Raw genomic sequence first — 24,717 nt, forward strand, 5'->3', positions numbered from 1 at the left:
CCTTAAGCGACTTTTTATACCCTACAGTGTTTTTTAAGTTAACACACACTTAAGGGCTGTCCCTCAAAGCACTCAGACTGTTCAACTCTAGGGCAGATATGCAGTGGAGGTCAGAGAAATTCCCCTCGGTGCACAGGACTCTGTTCTGTTTTCTCTTCCCTGGAAAAAAAAAAAAGAGGCATCCTGTAACTACCTGAGTAATGTTAGTAATCCAGTTATCAGCTTTCCTTTTAATTTTCTGTAATTTCATCTGGAAATGCACAAGTGTTAGAAAATTATCTGTATTACCATCCAGAATATTAATATTCCAGAAGAAGTAATTTGGAAGCTTTTACTTCAAAAACAAACAAACATAAATTATCCCCTCAAAAAAGAAGCAGAAAAACAGAAAAATGCAGGTTCATCTACTTTTGAAAACTGGCAGTATTCTTGGTTACGTGAGCGGCAGCCATAAATACCTGTAAAACTGTAATTTAATGCCATGTATAAAGAGTCAAATTCTAAGGAGCCAGTGAAGGGGAGTTGAGGCATAAAAGAGAAAAGACATAAAAGAGGAATGACAAATGTTGGAAAAAGTATTTGGTCTATTTTGTATGGCTTTAGTAAAAATATAATATTGAAAAATAATCTGCATTAGAAAATTTCAAAGTCTGAACTGGTTAGAATCAATCCTTCCTTTTCCCTTCCCTCTTCCTGTCAGATTTCTGATGCATCTGACAGTGCTACCAGGCTGTTTGTTACCTTTATGGATATCAGAGCCCTGGAAGCTTCTCTCTCTGAGCAGAAAGTCATATTCAGTAAAATGCCCTCTGAGAAAGGCTGCTTATATAAATAAAAAGAAATGTTTGTCATAAAGAGTAGGTACGAATACAGTTTCAGCAAAACAAGTCACGATGACATTCTTTTGGGCTTCATAAGTATCACCCCTGCACAACAGCAAATTCCATTGGCAAATATTTATATATTGCCCACTCTCCCAGAAGATTTTGGTCCCTAGATTCTGAAATAGTGCAGTGATATAATGAAGTATACTGTATTTTATGCAGTTTAAAACAGTGATTGATTTTTAAGGAGTGAGGTTTTTATTCTTTACATTTCCACTGGTTCTAAGTAAGCAGCATAAGTTATACATCTGATATCCTTTAGTTCACTATCGACTTCATTACTCAGAATCCTTTAGATTGGGATCATTACTAAGAGAGTTAAAAAATACTCACAAATGGGATTTTTCTTTCTTTGATTACCCTCCTTTCTGAGGTACAGAAATATTATTCATTCAGCTTTTTATAAGTAAAACATGGATAAGTGATGTTACAGACATTTTCAAGAAGGGATTTAAATGGAAAAACTATTCTTACAATAACTGTTGCAGTCTGCATGTCTTGCTCTATTTCTAAACAGGAACTTATTATTCTGGAGCAGAATATCTGCCTAATACAGTGACTTCCAACATGGTAACTATATAAGGATTTTTATTGTGAGGTAATTGTTCCTCAATATCTGTTCTAGTTAGTTGTCTCTATAGAAAAGACCTCTCTGTGTATATCCAGCATATCTCTGACAGAAGAACCTCAACCTTCTTCCAAACCTGAAGCTTCTGCCTATGTGCAGGCACATCAATCCTTTCACGAAAATACATGTTACAAATTCTTGCGTTCTTGTAATGCTTTGACAAAAAGACCACTTTATATAACTAGTAACTATGTAATATATTTATATTTACTTACATTATTGAGAATTGTAGGGGATTTTTTTCTATCCGGGAAAAACATACTTTCTATAAATGTGCAAGTTATTGCACTTTGCTGGAATTTTTATTGTGATTGTCAGCTACATTCTGATTGCTTATTTTTTCTTACTGGTATGATTATCAAAGGCAGCAGTGCTGGGATTTTTGGGTTCCCACTTGGCTTGAAGAACTAGAAATTTGAAAACATCTTCTCTTTGACAGGTAATCTGAACATTTTTGATGGGCAGTCATTAGAGAATAAAGCTGGGATTTAGCAGTTTCATTTTACAGGCTCACTTCTCTACAGCATTATGTTAACAAAAATCCTGATGACACAATGATGTGAATATGTTGAAAATGAGGGACTGAGAGCCCAAAGAGAGATATAGAGCAATTGTGAACTTGAAAAGTTTTCACCTGCTCTCTGACAGGCTCTTTTATTGTGAGCAACAAAATCAAGGTCTTCAGTGTGGAACACAAACCAAAAAGGCCTCTAATCATACTGAACTGTGTGGTTTTACTGTGCCTCACAAGGGAAAAGATTAATAAGTTATTTTCATTAGTAACCTAAAATATCATCTTATTTCTTTTTTTTTTTTTTTTACTTTAACAGATTAATCTTGTTGTCTGTTTAGTAAATACTATTTTCCTCAGCAAAACACTCTTATTCAAAGTTTATTCCTGAATTCAGTTTCCCTCTGGTTTGTGATATTTTGCTCTCCTATTGCTGGTCCCAGCAACCATTCAATGGAAGCTTCTGTATGATCATCTTTCTCCATCCACCATCACTATATGGTATTGATGCAGATCTCTCCACAGATAAAGGCGGCTGCTTAATCTCTTTTTCTTTTGCCTGTCTTTCCAAGAAATCAGTAAATTTTTCACAGTTTGAATTTTCCTGAGAATGTATGAAGGACATTCCTGAGCCTGTGACCAAGGCAATCATAGTAACTGTAGGCTTTGGTTATTTTTCTCTGTTTGAGATAAATGTCTTGATTTAGATTGTTTGTGAAAGACACTCGTTCTGTTCCCACTGTGACGCTGTGAACCACAGGTAACAGACACTCATCCTGATTCTGGCCACCTACATGCTATCTCTGTTGTTCATCTGGTAAAAAAGGTGCCTTTTATTCCAGACAAGTCATTTTACTTCCCAATGCCTTTTTACCTCTTTTGTTTATTTAGATTCTTATCTATCTTATGTTAGGAATTGTCTTTCATTCTCTCTTTTATATTGTGCCCAGCATGATGAGGTATCATTCTTTCTGTGTCTTCTGGTATGGCTCTAATTCAAATAACGAGTAGTAGTCACCTTTATCTAAGAACATCTAGTAAAACAGTGGCATTTTCATGAGCTGACAATTCATAGAAGCTCCATGAGTATCTTCCTTCTATTGTAAACACTTTGATTTATTTTGGTGCAAGAGATTCATACTGAAAAACTCTGGAACTCAGAAGCCATCTTTGCTAGTGGTTCCTAAGTGGTATTAATGTTGAGGATCACTGAATATTTCTGAATTAAATCTCAGACTTCCACTGAAGGTGACCAGCAAATAGCATATTACTGTGCCTAAGCAGAGTCCAGGATATGGACCATTTCAGGATTGTGGTGATTTTCTGCTGGTGCAGTCTGGGTGAAAATACTCTTTATGAAGACAACCTTTGCTCTGCTTTCTTCTCTTTGTTATATGTTGTTAACTGTTCAAGAAATTATGTTGTGAACTCAGGGGGAAAAAGACATTTAGGACAAATAACAGAAGAAAGAAAAGCAGAAGAATAATCTGGACAAGATTTGAATCATAATTTTGGGAGCATTTCTGGGGGTTCTTGGGCTTTGGGAAAAGTTCTCTGTATCTCTCTTGATTTTTTAAGGGAAATTAATTTAACTCATTATTTTATTGATAGTGAGATTAATAGTAGAATGGCAGGTGTCTCTGGAAGTTTTGTCAAATATTTTAAGAGCAGGTAAAGGAAGATACATAAGATAAAGAGAGAAGAGGAACAAGGTGCTCATAATATAAAGGAGGTCAGAGAAATGCCAAAGCATATTAGGATCCAAACTCCATTAATATCCTGTCTGGCAGGGGCAGGCCATTTCTAATTTGCATCTCCTCCAGAGCAAGTGTGTGAGACTTTGCTCTGATGCTGGCAAGCTAAACTTCTGTTACGTTTCTTTTATGTTTCTTTAACGTTTCCATAATTTACTTCCATAGTCTAGATGCTGCTCAAGGAGATTTCTACGTACATGGTGGATGGGAACTCTTGAACTGACAATAGAGAACTTGGCAGCCTTTAAATTTTCAAGCTCTTTTTATGCCTTTTCTTTCTCTTGTGGCTTATCTGGCATGGAGTGTTTCAGAGTCAGTCCCAGAAATGCTAAAACCTCTTCCACAAAGTTTAGTTAATCAAGCTGGGCATAAATAAAACTCAGTACTCTGATTTTCCTTGTTGAATTTACATCTTAATTAATTGTGCTTGAAGTGTGTAATGTAAACTTAAATTTTGAGAACAAATACCTTTTTCTGTTTTCTGACTTGTGTTTGATTTCTTAGCTTCTAGGTTACATTTTGCTTTGATTTGGATTTTTTTGTTTGTTTTCCTCTGCCAGTAAAAATTACGGACTGTGAAGAAAAAAGACAAGATCTTGCTGTCCACAGAACCCTGTCAAATCAGGATGTACATCTTATCCAGTATAAATTACCAAGCAAAGCCCCTACCTGTGCTTTTTTCATGACAGTCTTTCTATATTTTTTGTAGTTATTTTCTTTTAGCAGAAATGTAGACGAGCTACTCAAAGGTGTACTAAGTTTGCCACTGATAATAAATTGGGAGGAGCTGTTGATTCCCTTGAAAGCAGAGAGGCCCTGCAGAGAGACCTGGACAATGACAGGCCTGGGCAATCACTAATTATATGAAGTTTAACAAAGACAGGGCCAGATTTTGCACCCAGTATGTACATAAGTATGTGCTTTCTGAAATGGTGACATAATAATGATCCCAGGCAAAAAAAAAAAGACACCCAAACCAACAAAAACAATAAAAAAACACAAATCATAACATATTTACTTTCTGTTTTCAGAACAAGCACCTAATGTCCTTGGGGAGGTAGGAGGGCTCTGCAAATGCTTTAATTGACAAGTGTGTTCTACAGCTCTTATAAGGAGATTTTTTGCAAACCCAGGAACAGACAAGATCTGTATTTTTTTTAATGCAAGCAGTTAAAACCATACCATGAGCTACAGAAATTACTGAAAATAACTGTATTTATTTTGATAATATCTCAGGGATTAATGTTAAGGATTTGGTTGATTTGTTTGTTTGCTTTGGGTTTTTGCTTAGGATTTTTATGTATAGATCTGTTCAAGTACAAAGAGACCTGAGGAGTCATTAATGGGGAAACCTAAACACAGGAATCAAAGAAAAAGAATGAAGACACTAAGTGCTGAAGCTTCTGATTCCAGACATAAACCATGGAGTCGGTCTCTGATTTTGGATCAGTAAGAGTTCTATGCTGTAACCTTGATTTGAAATTGAAAATAAAAAGGCACATTATTTCTGACATTTGGGAGAATATCATATATTATGTTTTCACAGAATTGCCATTTTAGAATAGATTTAGGACTTACTATGGTATGGGTGTTGTTAAGAGTCTTTCTACTTGATGGAAATATCAGACCTTCCATCCCTGAAATACATTTCCTGAGGGTTGCATATCAGCAATAGGACTCTTTGCCGTACTGAAGATGATGTATTTCATTTGAGAAGATAACTGACAAGATATCAAGCTTATTTTGGCATGCAATTTAACATTCAACCCCAACAGTTGCAACTGAAGAAGTCATTTTCAGATTCCAATGGTGAAAAAAGGAATATAATGGAATCATAGCATAAACTCCCTTTCAGCTGTAATTGTTGCTTTTACTAAAATTAATTTGCACAGAGAAAGAAGAGCATAGGGACCAGCTTGATTTTCATCTGAGCAGAAGTATAAAAATTTTAATTTAAATAGATGGGGTTGCGTAATTAATGCCAAAAAGGTATCTTTTCTAAATGCTCAAACTTAGACCAGATTAACCAGCCTGAAACCTCTTCTTCATGAAGTGAGTGGTAGTTATGTCTGTGGTAACTTCTTTTAAGCACATTACTGTTAAGAAAAATGGGTTCCTGAACCTGTCATACCAATAAGCATTCAGGCAGTGTATTTTTTGGGTTTAGCTACTCCATGTAGCCTGCTCCCTGGATAATCAGGCAGACATGCTTCAGCTGCTGGTTTCCAGTTGTTGCGATAATGTGCTAACATGCTGGTCCCCTGAAACAGCGTTCTTATTAACTGTGATGCCCAAAACGCCATCTGGAGTGTTATTCAGACATCTATAATTATTCTGTCTACTTCTATTTGATTGTCTGCTTTGTTTCACTATGCTTGCTCTTTATTCCTTTTCATTTTTTCTTTCCTTTTTTTTCCTTTACTTATCATGGAATCATTTCATTTTTTCATACAGAAGTACCAACAACTCTTCTATAAATTCATTTTACATAAAGGTGAATATGCAGACTTTCTAGAAGAAATTGTAGGAGAAAAACTGCAGAATGTATCTCTTAAGTTAGAGTAGAAAAAAATACCATAATAATCACTTTGGCAGAGACTAATAATCATAGAAGAATGAATTCTTTGCTTCATGCCTTTCTCCATTTATACTTGGTCATAGTGCATATAAAACATCTCCAATTTATATGACAGTGAGTTGCACTCCAAGTGTAAGTGGAAATGACTTTAAGAGGTGCAGGTCAGCACAGAACAGGTTCCTGATGCAATGAAGTGGAAAGGGACCCGTAAGTACGCAAACTAAATTGTTTGATCTGTTTATATTGCCACTATTCATTCTGCTGTGTGAAATCATTCTGGATATCTTGCAAAAACCATGGAAAAAATAATGAAATTATTTTATTTAGGTACCAAACATATTCTCTAGGGATTTTCTTTGACTTTTCAACATAGTGCAAGTTAATTGCAACCAGCTGAGAAAAAGTGTCAAGCTGAAAATAGAAATTAATATGAAGAAGATAATTCACTTGGCAATAAACGTGAGAGATACTACGTGCCATACGAGTTAAGCAGAAAAATTAACGCATGCATCCCATTGGTGTTTTCAACATTATTATATCTTGCTGAAATACGTCAGTACTCATGACAAAATTGTTCCTACATCACTTGCTGGCTGCTGCTAATCTAGGAATCATCCAGAGTTTTCTCCGAGCAGCCGTTAGCTCTTCCTTTTTCTGTCTAGTTTTGTGTGACTGGAAAATAGCTCTTATTGCAGTGTAGAAAAGGGATGAGAGAGAGTTAAAGGCTTTAATGTGATCCCTGGCGTGTGCCAGCCCAGGCCAGAGAAGTATGTAAGAAGGATGAGGGGGTTCATAAATGGGCCAGAGATTAATAAATAGTCAGTACTTAATTTTAGTTTCTTGCGCTGGGAGAATTGAATTTGTAATCCCAGCGCAGCGATTTGCGGACAGTATCCCCATCTAGGGGCCGATCTGAGTATCTCGGCTGTCTGGAGCCTGCTGATGGGGGAAGGGAGCCTTTGGGAAATACCCACATCCAGGCCGAGATACAGCTTGCGAATACAAACAAGTGCACTCAAAGCACGATGCCTTTAGCAGCAGGATGTAGTGGAAAAAGCTGTGCAAAGTAAGAATTCGAGAGATCAAGAGGGTTTCTAAGCTCGCTGGTATTGCAGCGCTGTGGTGCCCGGCCCAGCCCGAAGTGCCGGGTGCGGGCTGAGCCGTGCCTGGCCAGCGCCCAGCCCTGCAGCGACAGCGGGGACGAGCAGCTCCCGGGCTGGGCTGCCAGCAGGGCAGGGCCAGGGAGCGGGTCAGGATGTCTGGAGAGGGCCGGCTCTGTCTCTGCAGAATGTGAGTGGGTGGCCACTGCTTTTTAAGTGTCTTCCACAGCATTCATTTTAAGTTGTAGCTGTTACGCTTGAGCTGGGCTCATGTAGAGGTCCCTGATGAGAAGCAACACAGGAGCTGAGCTCTCACCCAGAACAGATAACCTCATGTCCTTTGAGAAAATGATTTTACAGATGAGGGCTGAGGTCACTGGCAGGACAACACGGGAATGCTTGCACTGGGGCCATATAAATTGTGCCTGATGTCGAGAGAGAAGGGTTTTGCTCTTAGGCCCTTAACTTTCATGAGCTACTTTATTCACATAATTATCTTTGTTGTTGTTGTCACTGGTTTTTCTCGCCTTTTTGTATAAAAATGCTCTGTGTAAAATACCATCTTTGAGGATGAAAATATATAAATAGCAAGGCAGTTACAAAATATTCTGTGATGTTATTGAAGTGACTTTGTTGCTTTCCTTTTCACTGCATCCTCTTTTTTTCCTGAAGTGAAATTATTTGAACAAGATAACCTCTTGTAACTTTATAGAAAAATGTGACCTGCTCAGTCAGTTGCCTTTGCAGGGCTCTCTTAGCTTGGGGACAGAGAAAAGGAAAAATGACTGCATGTAAGTCTCTAGATTTAAGGTCAGCTATTCTGGCTGATGAATTTAACAGAATTATGTACAGCATTTTTCCTCCCATCCTCCTTCTGATCGAGTGATCCTGAGTAGAAGGAATAACCAGATTAGGGTTTCAACGTGACTATTTGCATAAATGAGCCTGTATGTAAAACTGGAACGAACAGCCTAGCATTGGCAAAGCTCCAGAGACCCTAAATCAAATACCAGAGAGAGAGAAATACAGAGAAGGAGGGGAAAATACTGTATTCAAACACAAGATATTGGGACAAATATTGCACAGTTGAGTCACTGTGGGATGTTTATGATAAAATAATCCTTTTCAGCTCTCCCACCCTAATAACTGTGCACAAGTTGTGATGAAGCAAATTCTTGACTTGATTATTTTATTTTTTTAAGAAAAATATGTTTTCCCTGTGCAGCACAAAGTTCCTAGGGTCTTTTGAAATAATAAGCGTAATTTCCACATTAACACACACAAAAAATACTGTTTCATAGCAAAGCCAAAGTCCAAACAAGGCTTCTTACACATGATGTGTATTAATAATAAAACTTGTGAGCTGTGTTGCTGTTTTTATGCATGCATGTGCTGTGTGGCAGCCCATTTATGCATTTTCCACTGTACTGGGGCTTACATCACTGTCATATTAGTCTAAGCAGAATAGAGCAGATTGTTTATTTTGGTTGAGCTCCGCTTCAGGCTGTAATATCAGATGTAACTCTTAGAGTGACAAATTCCAATTGCAGTGTCACAGATTAAACAAGGGTACAGAGGAGCCCTGCAAGCAGTTTTGTTTCTCATGGGAGTGAAAGGATACTGTGCTTGCTAAAGTTAGTACTTGTGATCCTACCATGACCAAAATAAAATAATTTGCTCTCATCACTCTCTTCTGTTTAAAAATTACATTGCCCAGCACCCCTTTTGTTGTACACTCTTCAGTTTGGGGTTGCAATATTCAGTTGCAGTTAGTTGCCTTTTATTAATGAACAGCACAACTCTGCATTACTTTTAAGAAACACAGTAATTTTAAGCTGTGTTTGTTCTACTGTATGGTAATATCTCCTTCACAAAATCACGGACTCAAAAATCAGTTGTGGTTAAAAGGAGCATCTGGAGGTCCTCTGTTCCAGGCCCCTGCTTAAGCAGGATCACCTAGAGCAGGTTGCTCACACCATTTCCATATGGCTTTGAATAATTGCCAGGTTGGTGACCCCACAACCTGTGGGAAACCCATGTCAGTTCTAGGTCATATTCACAGTATGTATGTTTCTCCTTATGTTCAGCTATAAGCTCCTGTGTTTCATATTTATGTTCTGTCACCAGCACCACAGAAAAGAGCCTGTCTGTCTTCTTTACACCTTCCCCAACAAGCCCCTCATTTTTTAAAAGCATGAAATCCAGCAGAGCACCTTTTCTTGTTGCTCCTCTATCACTTGGGTCAGGAAGTTACACATTTATACATTTCACTTAACAACTATATATTGCACTGACATGGTTGGTTTCTAGGGTGATTAAGTATCACCTCTACTGTGGAGCATTAATATTACCATCAGAAAACATCTGAAGGTTTGCTTCCCAGAGACAGGTGCAATAGTTTTATCTCAGCTAGACTTTTTTGCAATATCCATGACAGATAAGAATAGTAACCTTTTGGAATATAAGATGTTTACACAATAACTATAGTGAATAATAAAAGAAAAACAAGTAAATGGATAAAATGGCTATGAGTTTCTCAAACTTTTCAGGTGGCCTCTTTGCCCATTTCAAAGGTAAGAGTTTTTGTAATAGGCCTCCTTTCATCTCATTTTTAAAATGTGCACTGTTGTTACCTGTAAGACCTGACTGAAGATTTTGGACTCCTTAAGATTGTTCCATTAACATGACATTTTTACTGCAATTTCCCAGTTGTTCCATTTGTGACCCATTATCTGAGAAACACCATAAGAGAGAGTTGTGAGTACTCTGTTTACCAGAAGATTTTGATCTCCCACTGTCTTTACAGCTGACTACAGTTTCACTGTCCTCAGTGTGTAGTCAGTTCTGATTAATGTAGAACTAAGCAAGATTAAATTTAGGCCCCATCCTCTGAGTTCAGATAAGAATATTGACAAGGTTGCTGAAGCTCTTCACCTTTCGAGGTACATAAGAAACATCTCCCATGCAATTTACAGCATGGGCAGGCTATTGAAGGTCATGTGGACATGTGTGGCTTTTAAAGAGGTGCAGTTCCATTCTACCCCACTCCCATCCCATGCCAAGAGCGTACATAACGTAACCAACCCCACCATTCAACTGTTAGGTAAAGGAAAGGTCTTATTTTGTCATATAGCTTCTCAAAAATTGAATACTAAAAGGTCAAAATTTTCTTAGCTACTTGAATGTAAAATTAAATGTGAATAATGCTAAGAAATCCTTCGGCAATGTACAACGTGCCATGTTTATCATAAATGAATCCATGCCTGTTGCCCCTGTGTTCCTAGAAGTTGGAGTTTGTACAATAAATACAAACTCAGATTAAGAGGAAAAATGTCTTGTAGCATCACTTTCAAGGGAGGGTCATCCTCTTTTGTTGGACTAAATTCTTTGCCCCATAGAAAATCAAGATCATCAAACTGCCTTTATTTGAAAATGAGAGCTGAAGATAGAACTAGAGAGATTTTGAAGGAGGAATCCAGAGAAAAGAGAGGAAAAAAAAGAAGTATTAGGGAATTAATTTTGGAGGAAAGTGAGTTGCTGCAGGGAGTCCTTCATTTATTCAAATGATTGAAGAACTAGCTGCTGAAAGTGTTGTATTTGTCAACGGAAGATGCAGGAAAATATCTTTAACAAGAAAATAGCTACAAATACCTGAAATAAAATAACTAGTTAGCCATATGTTTAGGTCTCTGGGATGTCTCTGTAAAGTGTAATAGGTAGATGTACAGACACAAAGAGAAGCAAAAGCTGAAACTCTGACTGTGGGCATGCAAACAAATTTATTCATGCTTTTTTATATATGTATTTAATTGTGAAGTTCGTGATTCTGTGTTTTCAGTTCTCCTCTCTGATACAAGTAGTTGATGTTAGGAATCACAATGCCTCAGCAGAGATCAGGGATATTTTTTCTGTTGTCAGCTCACATGTCAAGGTGGTTTTTTTAGCTGTTATGTTCACAGAGTGCAGGACACAGATATTTCTACACTTCTGTCACTTCATGTTTAACTAAAAGGAATATGTGAAGCAGAATTGGAAGATATGTAAGCAGCTGACATGTCATATGCACTTGGAAACGTGTCCTGAACACTAAGAGTGTTGCTTCTAATCTGATAAACCTCACCCCCTTGTAACAAGGCTGTCTGTAGTGAGGCCAGTCCTCAAAAATGTCCTTTGCCCAAGTACACTGAAGCCCTGTGTAGGCACTATTTATAAAACCTGCACCACTCCTGCGCTCAGCCCAGCACGTGTAGTGTGGTGATTCAGAGAGCTGGGGGCTGCGGGTTTCTGGTGCCGCAAGACAAGGAAATGTCACTGACTTCTCACACTTTGCCAAAGCAGGCTGGGGTTCAAGGGCTGCTCTCTTCTACAGCTCATGTTCAGAAGCAGAAGGAAAACCTAATGAATCACACATGGCTGAACAGATTACTGTCAGGCTAGCTAATGTTCCACAGAGTGGGAAACATAATTTGTGCCTTATATAATGGGGAATGTGTGAGTCAGTTTTGGTAAAAATTGGCCTGAACCTTCTTTGGGGGATCAATCATACTCACAGGGTTTGGCATCTTGTGTAAGAGCTTTGTATTGCATCCATACAGTTGGATTGCTGACTGTTCCTAGTAGCTGTCATTTCAAGGGTTGTATTTATTTTGGTTGTTTCTTTTTTCTTCTTCCTTCTCGGTCTGCACATTGCCTCCAGCTTGTGAAGTTTCCACAAAGGGGGAGTGAGACAGAGTCTGCTCCAGTACCTGTCTAGCCAAAGATGTAACTGCTAGGAAGCCCGGTGTAAATAATAGTACTGTGAGCATCCTAAAAAATGATGCCTTATTGCACTTTACTGATATAACTTGGTTGATGCACCTTTTTCTGAACTCATTCTGAACTCTAATCAGGTCAGGCAAAGCACAGCAGTGAGATTCACTGGCCTTAACCAGTGCCCCAAACTCCTGAATAAGTGATATGAAAAACATGTTGATTGTAGTATTTGGGGTGGAGGCAGAAAGATACCATTTTGACAGACAAGGAAGTTTTGGTAAAACTTTTCTCAGTTGGTTTTATTTCAGAAATGAACTTTCTGTCACCCACCACTTAAAAATGCAAAGATGTCCAATGAATGCTGAAGCAGAATGTTTCCAGCTAAAATTAAGCAGATGTGCAGGTGCAAACATGTTTTCCGTATGCAGCTGCTGTGCAATTAAATTTTTTAGATGTGATTAAAACACCTGGTCTGCCCCTGTCAATATAAGATGTTATTTTTCACATTGAATTATACCTTTGTAGTTATTCATAGAAGTTTAGGGCCAAATTATGGTCAGATAGAGTAAATGACATTTTAGCAATTGGTTATAATTCAAAAAGAATCAGATCCAGGAAAGAAGTGACAAGTCTTAACTTTTCTGTTAGTTGTTTTGGAAACTTAAATGCCAGTGTTCTGTGTAGTTTTTCATTGCTATGATTGCTCTTTTACAGAAATGCAATGCATTCCTGTTTCAACTGCAGAGAAGCAACACCAAATTCCTACCAGATTCAGCCATTGCTTTTGTGCTAATCAAAGTCTATGCTGTGTCTATTCCTTTAGAAATGAGTGTGGCTGAGCCCAGGACAGTGCCCATTCTCTTGAAGAAAGCATAAATCCTATGTATGAACTACTTTCTAAGACATGAAGTGGTACTGAGAGGAGGATGTATGATTTCAGACAAGTTTGTTCTCTTACTGTCTTTACTCGTTAACATAATTTGCACAGCTGCATTTTCTTTGTGCCCTCCAATTCTCATCACTGAATTTCAAGGTTCTCTTCATCATTACCAGAAAAGTTTCTGTCTGTGTGAGACTAGAGTTTGACAGTATATGATATATATGGTAGAAACTACATGAATAAAATTATTTTAAAATTAAATATCAAACATCTATTGACATTTTATTTCTCAGTATTGTTACATGTAAACTCAATAATAGTGTAATTGAATAATGTTTTACATGGGTCATGTACATGACTTGTAACTTAGGATATGGAATTTAATATCCCATGGAAGTATTGCAGTTTCTTCTGTGAATGGAGCCATATACCATGTGGCATTTTAGATTATTTTGAAACGTAATAAAGAAGCCAGACTCCCCTAGTTTAAGAATAGCTTTTTTCTAAGCATCTCTAAGGGTTTTGAGGCAGGAAATCTGCATTTTTGTGATTCAGTTTTTTTCCATATTTTATCTAACACAATCTACAGACTACAGTTTACCAAATGTACTTTTGCTCTTTATTGCTAACATAAAAAAACTGTTTATTTTTTACCACATACAGTCTTAATCTCAGAGGTTATTTTTGCATGGCAACTAAAGTAAAAACCAAAATCTAATCAAGTCATTTCTCTATATTCTGATCTGCTTGAGGTTTTTTCTGAAACAAAATAGGTGAATATCCTCTATTAAAAAGAGCTGATTTTTAAGAACTTATGAATTTAAAAACTCTAAGTAAAACTTAAAGGTAAAAAGTACACCTTGGAGTACAGTTTTCGTATCTAATGTTTCAACTGATTAGAGGAAGTACAATAGTCTGCATGTTTCACTCAAAAGTAGAGGATAGGGAGTGGTGAATGATCTGATTGCCAGTGATCATTCATAAATACCAAGGTGGGGTTGTCATTTTTTCAGGTATTGTTCTATAATTTGAAACAGAGAAAATCAAGAGTTCCAGAAACTTGTGTTGGGAAGTGTTTGTTATTTTGGGCTACAAAATGCTCTGTTTGTTTGTTTGTTTTGTCAGCATATTTTGCATAATAAAGTATCTCTGATCACTGAACAAGAAAAGGAGCAGGAAGGGTTTTGTCACAGAGTCTGAATGTATCCCTTGGACACATTTTAGTGGTGTACAGATTCTTAGGGCTGAGCCAGCTCGTAGAACCAATGTGCAAAGATACTTTCTTTGCCACAGTAATGGAAGAAGTCCACAATTTGTAGTGAAAGATTTCTGTATATTGTTTATGGTTTGATCAGTCTGTGAATGAATATAGGTGAACAATGAAGTTAATGTAGTGATATTATCCGTATTGGTTGCAGGGCATCTCCAGGTTATTATTTCATATGTCAAATATTTATTATTATGTCAAATTATTGGTTTCCTTGTTTTCCATTCTGCTTCCTTGTTCTCTTTATTCCTCCTTTTTTTCCTGATAGACTATAATCCAGACCCCAGCTCATATGCAGTTAAGTGTGGTGTTTTCAGGGAGTTGTCAAAAGGAAGTTGAAGACAGAAGATAACTTAGTTTAGTAAATGCCTTTTAATATTTCTGAATTTATTCTTTTGTCTTTTTTTTTCCTCAGACATTACTGGGATATATATCAAATTTCTACCTATAACCTGTCTTCTACCCCCAGGCCAAGTTAACTCTAGCAGAGTGTGCAACAGAAGAGTCAGTATGAATAGTCTCTGTGGGAATGATCCATGTGTTCTGGGGAAGCTGTAAATAGTGCTTATTAGCATTAGTGCTGATAATTGTGGCTATTATGTCCCCTGTGAGAAAGTCGCAGTTTGCTTGCTGCATCCTTTTCTTTAAGTAAATGCTCAGTGAGGACAAGGAGAGGGTAAGATCAAAAATCCATATGACTTTTCTCTCACCCTGTGTCAGTCCATGTAACTAGGTATGTGTGAGGTGGGAAGTAAGCTGCTTTATTAAAACAAGGGAAAGCTGGACAAAAGTGAAGTTTTAGTGAGATCCCTGAGATACGTGCCCTTTCAGGCACACTCGTTTTCCAGTAAGTGTCTTCTTATAAGTTCTGTGACATTTATATGAATAGTATATCACTATTTCATTACCTGAAAACCTGTTCTGCTTGAAGAGCAGAGGAAATGGCCACCACAATTATTTTTCCTACAATGTGTCTTCTGTCGTCAGTCAGTTCTTGTTAGTATCAGAAACAGCGTCCACAAGATTGTCAGAGGTGATATTATAAAGCAGTATGGTAAGTACCCTTTCTTCCATTCCTGCAGTATTCAGTAAGTGTAGGAGAGGGATAAATCTATCTATTTATTATTTATCTATTTTTTTTAGTGTGTCTATTTTTTATTGATTTTCACTGTACTTTGCACATTGTTTGGGTATCGAGATCTGTTATTCCTATAGAAATGCAAAGTTATATTTAGATTGATGTCAGTCTTCCTTAGAGTTACACAGATCATTAGATCAGGTAGGGAGAAGATTTTTCCTGATTACTTCTATACAAGGAGCAGTACATTACCTGAGACCTCATACATAGTGTAATTCCTTGAAAGAAGAGCAGCCAGCAGGCCTCCAAGTAGGCAGTATAAAACTAATGAAAATGGATGCCAAGATTAAATAGAAAACAGCCACCTAAAATTATTTGAGCTTCCGGAATCCTCTTTTGAATTGAGTTCAATAACTATAAATCTTTAGAATTTTCTGCATATTTTAATTGTCCCAGTTACAAATTCAGAAATTACACTTCCCAAAATTTGTAATAATTTTTTTGGTTTTACAATTTAATTAGGGTGGGGAGGGTGTGGTGGTGTTGTTCATTGGTTTCTTCTAGTTGGAAAGTTGATTCCATTTCCTCTTTTATACACTGGTAGTATATACATACACATGTAGGGAAGAAAAAAGAGGAGGTAAATGAAATTTAAACATAGAGCTGAGTGCATGTTGTTCATTTAAATTCTACAGTTGTGTCAAAGGGCTGTCATAAGATCAGACACGGAAATTCACAATATGAAAATGGCATAAAGAAGCCACTTTCACTGCTACTACATTTTTTGGTGGATGTTGCAAACTATTTTCTTCAGATTATTAAAGATAATTGACTGCTTTGAACACTTAAAATCTGCCAAGTCAGAATGCCTTCTGTGAGACTTTCTAGCCCAAGGCTTGTTCTTTCCTTTGAGTGGAGGTGCTGATGTAGAGGGTGTTCTCAGATAACTGCATCTTGACGTTTATGCTAAGGTATTTGCCTTGAGGAGGAAAGGATAAAATATTGTCTCTAAATTTTAAAGACAGTGAGGAGCTAAAAAAAGGGATTTCTATAAAGAAATGTCTTGTTATAACAATAGCTTTAGGGTTTTTTTTTTTTATATGATAATAATCATATCTTCAGCTCAGGCTGAAGAGTCATTTAATGAGAAGCACCCTCAAGTTATTGTTTGGATCAACATATAAATTGAATATCCATATTTGAAAAGAAAGATGACAAAAAGCATAAAACATAATATTAAGGTGGTGAAAGATAATTCGCAAAGAGCAAATGCACTTATCACTTCTACCTTCTGTTCCCTCTTTCATCTTTCTTTCCTCTCCCCTCTTCTCTGCTTCTCTACCTTACCTTGTTTTCCAGTCTTTTTTTTCTTCTGTATGTTAAGGAATACAGTCCTAAAGTTCATGTACCAGGGTGTGTTTTCAAAGCTAACTGGAAGGGAATAGCTGAAATTTACACAGTGGAGATGTGCTTTATCCAAAAGTTCTAGTTCCTCCTGGAGTCCCAGGGAATGAAAAGTATAATATGATAGCATCTCTTAAAATGATATCCAATATTCTTTTCCTCCTGTAACTTTCCAGGGTTTTAAGCATCCCCAAGAAGGCAAAAAGAGCTCATGATTGTGTCTTGTCTTTTGTGTTAGGAACATTCTTCTATATAACGTGTTTATAGACAATATAATTTTCACAGGATATCTCTAAAGATTTGGTTTTGGGAAGGGAAAATAAGAAAACAAAATAATTTGGTAAGGTGTGGTAATAAGAGAACAGTCCCAGATAAAGCTCTGTTGTCATAAATCTCTGTTATGGGACTCTTGCTTTTTAACCGGAGTGTCCACATGCAGACTGCTGTTGCCTGTTGGAGACAGCACACAGTAACCCCTGGACTATGCCCAAGAACTAGTAGGGACTTTCCTATTTGGCAAACCTAAAAACCATGTCAGGGCCCATTCTAACAATTTAACAGCACAGACAGTTGCCTTCCAGTGGCATAAGAACATTTTCTGACAATGTTAATTTTACTGGCATAGATATAGAGAGTAAAACTAAAATAAGGTTACTAAATAAGGTTTAAATTCTTGAAAGAAATCAACAGGACCTCAGTAGGCCCAGTGGGACCAATCAAGAGTATAAAATGCCATTAGGATATGAAGATATTTTGACTTTTTTCGTTTATTAATCATTAATTACTAAAGGATTGTGTGGTGCTGAAAATGGTGTAGGTGAAATTAGGCCTCCTTCCTCTTATTGTGATATCCCATCATTCTCCCAACTTCATTGGTTACCTTGATGGGTTTTTTTTTCCTGAAAAACAAATGATACCGATTCCTTACTGTGTGTGTCTAGTCAAAATGTTATGAGTCTGTGAAAGGAAGGCTCCTTGGGCTAACAGGAGTGTGTGATTGCTGTAGACTGTCAGAGATGAGCAGTTTTGCCTGTGCTGCTAAGGGCCAGGTGCTGCCTCAGAGGAGAGGAAAGCTTGCTGTGACCCAGCTTAAACCTATGGAAGGGTGAAAGGAGCATGTGCCACCCTTTGATGGTGTAGCAGGTTGGGTTTGTAACCAGGCAGAAACACCAATTTAGTGTAGTGGTTTGGTCCAAAATACTCATTACTGTTTATCTTCTGTGAGATAAGAATTAGGAGAAACGCAAAGCAGGCACCAACCTTGAAAGAATATAAAGAAGTTTATTAACAGACCTAAAAGAAGAAAAAAAAAATCATACCAGACCTTCAGAACACTTCTCCTCCCCCCAGCTTTCTCCCTTCTCCCAGTGACAATGTGAAAAGACAACCCTTGAGATGTTCAGTCTGTTTACCACTGCCATAATAACCTTGTTCAGTCCATTTAGAAAGAGAAGTCTCTCTTGCTCATGCTATGAAAACAGTATCACAGTGAGACAGCCACCCACTCCCAAATAACCTTGTTCAGTCCATTTAGGAAGAGGAGTCTCTCTGATCGCGATGTGAGTCCCTTCCCCCGACTTGCAGCTTTTCCCGCAACTGCTTTTGAGGGTCCACTCTTGAAGTTTTTTGGGGTACAATTTTAAGGTTGAGCCGTTCAGAAACAAAAGTTCTCTTCACCCATCTCTGGGAGCATTTCATCTCTAAGAACAGAGGCCCTTCTCCTTCCCTGAGAGCAAAGGGTCTTCCTCATCTTCATCGTTAGGACTATCTCTGGGAGCATCTCTAGGAACTGAGGTTTTCTCCTTTCCCATTTGGAGCAAAAGTCCTCATCGCTTCCATCTCTCCCTGTTCAAACTTCTCATGAAATTACAGCTGTGTCAGCATCTGCCTATCTCAGCGCAGGTGCTTTTGCTTACGAGTTGAACACTTCACCCCCCATATCTTCATGAAATTACAACGGGATTCTCTGATATATCACAGCTTCACAACAGAATTTCAGCTTTAAGCATCTCCTCTTTCTCTTCCCTCAGGTTTTCAGCTCTTCACAGCACTAAAAGGGTTAATCTCACCTAGGCCTTGCAAATGGAATGTGGCTTATCACAGTGGAGGGGCGGGGGAGCCGAGCTGCTCTGGCTGCCCACAGCAGGGCTGTGGGGGGGTTCCGCAGGTGGAACAGGGCCCATTGGCTCCAGGATGGCCGTGGCCCAGCCCGGCCTGGCCCGAGCAGGGCTTGGGCTGGGCCCGCTGGCCCCCGCACGGGGCCCGCAGCCACCTGTCCCAGCACCAGAAACGAGAGAGAAAGTCTGCCTCAGGGTTTCTATTTTTAAGTGTGGATCACAGAGGCAGTCACAATTTTAAGTGGCTTAAAGAATTGTCCATATTCAGACTGGCCAGCTGATAGGTTCTATTAGGTCACAGAGGAAGCTGTAAGCACCCCTTTGAAAGGACATCCCTTCCGGGACTATGCTTGCTAACCCATAACAGATGGCAAAAGCTGAAGGTACAAGTGACATAGGTTTGGGAGGTCATTGCATGCCAAAGAGTCAGTATGGAGGAATCAGTTCACAGTAAGCTGTAGCTCAGCAAGCTACAAAGGGTAACCAGCAAGCAAACCAGGGCTTGGGTTAGGGAAGTTTATGGGCTGCTGCCTTTGCTCACATTTGTCATCTCTTGCTTCCATTACCAAGGTCTTTTCCTTTTCTCTCCAGTGGAGCATTAGTGAGGTTTTACAAGCACAGATGAAGGAAAAGGAGCAGGTTCTACTGATCTCCTTTCAAAGCATGTCTGATTTATTGGCTATTTGCTCTGCAGAGGAGCACTGTGAACAGCTAATCTGATAGGTTACAGGATGAGTTTCTCCTCCAGTCTGTTCACCATCTACCCTTGATATCATAAGATTCAGCTGTTAGTGGCAAGGATGGTTATTGTGTCTGAACACAGAACTCATACAAGGCATGTCTGAGCAAGCAGGCAGAGCACACACATAGTACCAGGTACTAATTTGAATTTACCAGTGCATGTAACATAGAATTCCCTTGCCCGTGTCCTCAGGCGGCAGATGCTGCTGCCTGCCACAGTGATCAGAAATTTTACAGGCAATAATATGTGTCATTTCCATAGCCTGAAAAAACCTTAACAATGGAGTTAACAGGAACACTGCTGAAAGGAGTACTTGCCATCATGTGCACTAATTTTAAGTGTGCCTGTTTTTTCCTCTTATATTCTGGTTTATTACTGTCAGGCTGTTTCTGGATTCTGGCCTCTTGGCACTGCTTTCCAGCAGAAATAAGAAGCATGAAAGCACATTTTAGAGGAAAACATGTAATGTAATAGAGGAGAAAATAGGTCAGATTTCACTTGCCGATGCCTCTTTAAGTTAACAGCTGTGGGTCAGAATACATTTTTATACAGAAGCACAGCCAGAAAATTTAAGCTTGCACAGTGATGTCTCATGGCATTCATAACCTTCTTTTCATGACCTTTGAGGCTTTGTGTGGCAAGTGATCAAATACAAAAAAACGATGGGGGGCGGGGGGGTGGAGGGGGGCTTGTGGTTATTGTTTTAAGGGATTTAATATGTCAGTTATCTGATAATACTATATTTTTATATACTGGGGGTTTTAATCAACATGGCAACTGTTAAGATATATTTTCATCCCTTAGGAAAGGAAAAGTAGGGATGTACTTTTTTTTTGTTTCTAAAAGTCCATGAAAGATGGATTCTTGACTGCAAAGTCATATCATTGATATTACGTTCTTAAAACTTTTTCTTTTTTCTGGCAAGGTCTTGATACCCATTTCATATGCCTACCCTTATCTAAATATTTGGTGCCTGCATTGTTACTCACAAATTGCCTGAAATTGATAGGTCACTGTTTCTATTAATCCATAATAGCGTATTGCTCATTAAAAGGCAGGATTTGCTGCTCTACTTTCCTCCAAACTTATAAATTTTAAACCACAAATGACTGTGGCAATTTTTCTGTATTTTCTATGTTTATATTTCTATAAAATATTAGCATCTTTCGAATGGATTTTAATAACATATTTAATCAGAAAATACCTGGAAGTATTTTCATGGTAAGAAAACCGTGCACTTAAAGCATCATAAACAGGCAATTATTTCATGAGTTTTGAATAAGACTGTGGAATGTGTGTGATAGACAGGAAAGCCAGAAGTGACACCAGCTTTGTATGAATTAGAAGACTATATTCTCCTACATACAGTTCTGTGAGGAAGCCACATGATGGATGAATAATTTGGCTTATTTAGGCATTGTAATTTCATTCTGCTACAAGGATACAGCCAAAACAGATTGACTGCTGCTCAAGGACAGTATTTCTGTTTAATCTTTTGATTGCTTATGAATCAGGAGAATGCCTGTACTGTCTGTGTCACTAAAGTTTATATTTTCCTAATTTTTTTTTCCTTACACATTTTTTTTCAGCATTTCACCTTTTCTTGAATGGTGAATGACCTAAAACATAACACAGATCTGTTTTGGAACAACATAGAGATCCATTTATAAATGAAATTATTTCACAGTACTTATATAGTAAGCTTTTTGAAGTACAGGAAGATTGCCAAAGTGGAAAAATGTGCTGGAAATACAGAAGTGTTTTATGATAAATATAGTACTCATAGGTGGGGTCAAGGACTCTGATATCACTGTGTTCATTCATATTTATTTACTGCAGAGAAATGAACCCCACATGGTTATTTTTGCTTCACTGACTGTAATCCCATCAAGGCAGCCTTATAGACATCTGCTAAGGTTTTTATTATTACTTGGTTAAGATTGTGAGATTGAGGTGAGAAAAATCCAACTGTCACCTAGAAATGACCTCAAGGGCGTTTCACAGATTTGTCCAACTTTATTTCTACATATTTCTACAGGCTTAGATGTATTCTTTGCCCCGAAGTGCTTCAGACTGTGGCTACTCACATTTTCCAAAAAATAATAGTCTCATATATGTGGTGTGCTCTTTAACCTTAATTCCGTCAAGCTTTTTTCAAAATACGAAGAGTAAGGACCAAGCAAGAGACAAATTGCCCCAAATATTTTTCTGTAGACATTGAAAGATATATCAGCTTTATAAAAGGTTTAACATCCACTGTTATGCTTACAAATAATTCCTTATGCTAAGTAGACCCTTCTATCCATAGCCATTGAATTCAATCTCAATACATTAATAACCATCATGAGGTTCTTGGGATATCCTAGAACAATTCATTTCTCAGAGTACTTCTTATCTAAACAAGATCAAGTCCTTGTATCTTTCTTTAGCCAGTATCCTGTGGTAGTCTATCTGAGAATTATCTGCATCTTGCTGCTCTGGAGGGAAGTAGGAAAGGGCTTATGGACCAGAAAGCACTTCCATCGGTGCTGTTGTTGTGCCATTCAATTACCCAACAGTAGTAACATGAAGCAGAAACCTTTCGGGTCCCCTTTCTTTTTAATTTAAGTCAATGCATGCTGATAAAATTTTAATAAAAAGGAATCCAAGAAGAGGAGTGAGTTACTTATTATGGAAATTTCCAGTGACGCATTGTAATGTTGGATTTTCAGTTTTTAGAAGTGGTTAAATTCCTAATTGGTGAACAAAAAGGACCAATTTATCCCTTGCTGTGAGAAACATTTTTCTTATATATTAGTCTCATGAAGCCTCTAATTCAGCCAAACACATTATGTAAATTGAATGCATGAAACACTTTCTAAAATATATATCAGATTTACATTACTAGTCTGTTGTGTTAGATTCAGGAAGGGACCTTGTTACATTGTGGCAAATTTTTTTTTTACTTTCATAATACTCCTTCCTGAAATAAACTGTGTTTAGTACAAGCAAATCTTCTATCAATAACTCTTGGGGATGTCCTAAATGAGTATTCACTAGCTTCACCTGGGCCGTGTGAACGTAATCGCTACATCTTCATCTTTACTGATCTCAGGAACAAGACTTTTATGCCCCTTTTAAAGTAGAATTGCATTCTTTTGATAAAAAATCTGCAAATGTTGGACTGCAGCAATTGTTCCAATGCGAAATGAATTTGGATAAATCTGCACTGCATACAGATTGAGTATCTCAAAGCTCTATGACACAGATACCATGGGCTGAAAAATTAGGGGGCAGTGTAAGAGCTGTGAAAGCTAAGCTTGTTTTTTCTTACACTGTCAAAACCCAGATTTATATCTGTCTTGTACACATTGCTTGGAGTCTGATGGTGTTAAAAGACAGCATTTTTTAAAGATTAATAAGGATGCAGTTTAAGTATGTACATGTATGGCTGTGCCCCTTCTGGAGAATATAGTTTTGATTTTAGACAATGGTGATACATTAAGAAGCAAAATCAATTATCACAAAATAATTTACAGTAGAAACTGATCATAGTAGGTCATTTGCATAATGAAGTGCTGTTAGTATTAATTTTGTACAAGTTTAGGTGAAAGTATTAATAAACCATTTTCATTTCTGGCCTGGCTTTTTTAGGATACACCACTTTTGATGGCTTTCTCTTATGCATCTCACCACACACATGTATTTTGTCTTTGAAGTGGGGGTCAGAGAGGTGTGAATTTAGAACCAGGGAGCTTCCCGTGAAACTGGAAAAGATATTCAGATACTGAAGTAATAAAAAGAACAATTAACCCTTAAAGTGAGATATCCATTAAAACTGTAGGCAAATTTGATTATAGCTGCAATTTAAGAAGAAATATTAGGGGTATTTTTCTAAAGGTTACATTTGACTGGTGACCACAGGGACTTTTGTACCGTAGGGACAAGATAACTGCTCCTCTACTTCTCCATAATGATTTTGCAACCCTCCAGAGCAGATAAATTCAGAGAGATCAGCTTCTCATTTTGCCTTACAGCTATCTTTTTTAAATTGTTATTTGGTACATTCAGAACAGCAAGTCGGCAACTAATAAGGATTAGTAATGGGGAGGTTTTATTTAATTCAGTTTTAAGCTGCTTTATTCAACAAAATCCTTAAAACACAGAGATTATATTTTTGGAGATTCTAACACACTGCCATGAATTCTATAGTATCTGCAATACTAAAACATATTTCCATGGAAGATTAAATGCTTGTATACAGTATGTGAATTTATTGATTACATTTTGAAGTTGTATTCCCACACTGAAGGCTTTGTGTTTTACTGTTTCAGCAGATTTTCAAAGCATCATCTAGCAGGTTTTGGACAGTATGTAGCAGTACTGCTAACTCTAATGATTTTATCAAAAGTTTTTCTGTATTTGATTTTTTATTTAAAAACTTGTCTCCTGGAGTACCATAAATGGGTGAGAATTCATACTTTTATTTTTAAAAATAATTATCCTTCTTCCTAGTTACTAAAAAATTGAAATTTGTGTTAAATTTCTGCCTGTGTTCACTCACAAGCAAATTAAAGGAGTAAAGTAATTCAACATTTGAATGGGAATCTCACTGATGTGTTCAACTTAACACATCTCTCTTTGCCATTTTGAGACTTGAGGTTGGTAATAGTTCTGAAAGACAAGAAATAATGTATAGCAGTATTCTGTCAGGCTTGGGATGGCCATATTTAGTTAGGTCTCTGCATGTGTGATGGGTGTCTGAACTCCTGTAATGGTCCATGGACACAGCCTGTACAGGCAACGGAGCCAAATTGGTGTTTCAGCTCACTCCTACTGCAGATACCTGGAGGCCGATCAGCTCCACTAAGCATATTGACCATAGTGGGAATTTCTCACTTGCCATATGAGTTGGTATTTATACCCAGCACTTAAGTTTAGGTGTCTCACTCCCAAATTGAATCCCATACCTCTGACCAGAAGCTGAATTACTTTACTCATTATTACTAAGGGAATGCCTTCTGTGCAGAGTTCAAATGGCTG

At 37.7% G+C, this 24,717-nt stretch overlaps 1 protein-coding gene across 2 annotated transcripts in view; it reads left to right on the forward strand.

Moving 5' to 3' along the window:
* PRKN (parkin RBR E3 ubiquitin protein ligase) overlaps positions 1-24,717 on the forward strand; it is a 696,970-nt gene that overhangs the window by 396,235 nt on the left and 276,018 nt on the right. The window lies entirely within an intron of this gene.

This window comes from Corvus hawaiiensis, chromosome 3 (genome assembly GCF_020740725.1).
Source record: "Corvus hawaiiensis isolate bCorHaw1 chromosome 3, bCorHaw1.pri.cur, whole genome shotgun sequence".
Taxonomy (NCBI): Eukaryota; Metazoa; Chordata; class Aves; order Passeriformes; family Corvidae; genus Corvus; species Corvus hawaiiensis.